This window comes from Arachis hypogaea, chromosome 6 (genome assembly GCF_003086295.3).
Source record: "Arachis hypogaea cultivar Tifrunner chromosome 6, arahy.Tifrunner.gnm2.J5K5, whole genome shotgun sequence".
NCBI classification, from domain to species: Eukaryota; Viridiplantae; Streptophyta; class Magnoliopsida; order Fabales; family Fabaceae; genus Arachis; species Arachis hypogaea.
The window spans coordinates 69,945,129-69,946,636 of record NC_092041.1 but is presented as its reverse complement, the minus strand read 5'-3'; the positions used below and the strand labels follow the sequence as shown (position 1 = coordinate 69,946,636).

The 1,508-nt window shown below is 36.8% G+C and overlaps 1 non-coding gene across 1 annotated transcript; it reads right to left on the bottom strand.

The window, feature by feature from the left end:
* Nucleotides 1-861: 861 nt before the first annotated feature.
* On the bottom strand, nucleotides 862-965 carry LOC112699938 (small nucleolar RNA R71). Its single transcript, XR_003152869.1, has one exon. It is a non-coding gene; the product is annotated as a small nucleolar RNA R71 (small nucleolar RNA).
* Nucleotides 966-1,508: the final 543 nt, after the last annotated feature.

The window sequence follows — 1,508 nt, the reverse complement described above, 5'->3', positions numbered from 1 at the left end:
TATCTCATCCCTTTTTCAAAATTCTTTTTAAATTAACTAATTATTTTAAATTTTAATTTTAATTCTATCTCACCTTTAATTTTTGAAAATCACTAATTCCTTTTCAAAATTAATTTTCGAATTCTCTCTCTCATCTTCTTCTATTTATTTATTCATTTACTAACACTTTTCTTCACCTCTCTTCATCTCCAATCACTGCCTCTATCCTTACCCTTGTGTTTTGATTCTCCTTTCTTTATTCTTTTCTTCTTCTACTAATAATAAGGATCCTCTTTATTGTGACATAGAGGATTCCTCTTCTTTTCTTGTTCTCTTCTCTTTCATATGTGCAGGAACAAGGAAAAAAGCACTCTTGTTGAAGCTGATCCTGAACCTGAAAGGACTCTGAAAAGGAAACTAAGAGAAGCTAAATTACAACAATCCAGAGGCAACCTTTCTGAAATTTTTGAACAAGAGAAAGAGATGGCAGCCGAACCCAACAACAATAATGCAAGGAGGATGCTTGTTGACTTTACTAAACCTACGTCCAAGTTTGATGGAAGAAGCATCTCAATTCTTGCCATTGGAGCAAACAATTTTGAGCTGAAACCTCAATTAGTTGCTTTAATGCAACAGAACTGCAAGTTTCATGGACTTCCATCTGAAGATCCTTACCAGTTTTTAACTGAGTTCTTGTAGATTTGTGAGACTGTTAAGACGAATAGAGTAGATCCTAAAGTCTACAGGCTCATGCTTTTCCCTTTTGCTGTAAGAGACAGAGCTAGAACATGGTTGGACTCCCAACCTAAAGATAGCATGGACTCTTGGGATAAGCTGGTTACGACCTTTTTGGATAAATTCTTTCCTCCTCAAAAGCTGAGCAAGCTTAGAGTGGATGTTCAGGCCTTCAAGCAAAAAGATGGTGAATCCCTCTATGAAGCTTGGGAAAGATACAAGCAGTTGACCAAAAAGTGTCCTTCTGACATGTTTTCAGAATTGACCATATTAGATATATTCTATTATGGTCTATCTAAGTTTTTCAAAATGTCATTGGACCATTCTGCAGGTGGATCCATTCACCTAAAGAAAACGCCTGCAGAAGCTCAAGAACTTATTGACATGGTTGCAAATAACCAATTCATGTATACTTCTGAGAGGAATTCTGTGAATAATGGGACGCCTCAGAGGAAGGGAGTTCTTGAAATTGATGCTCTGAATGCCATATTGGCTCAGAACAAAGTGTTGACTCAGCAAGTCAACATGATTTCTCAAAGTCTGAATGGATGGCAAAATGCATCCAACAGTACTAAAGAGGCATCTTCTAAAGAAGAAGCTTATGATCCTGAAAACCCTGCAATGACAGAGGTAAATTACATGGGTGAACCTTATGGAAACACCTATAATTCATCATGGAGAAATCATTCGAATTTCTCAAGGAAGGATCAACAAAAGCCTCGACAAGGGTTTAATATTCGTGGAAGAAATAGGCTCAGCAATATCAAACCTTATCCATCATCTTCTCAGCAACA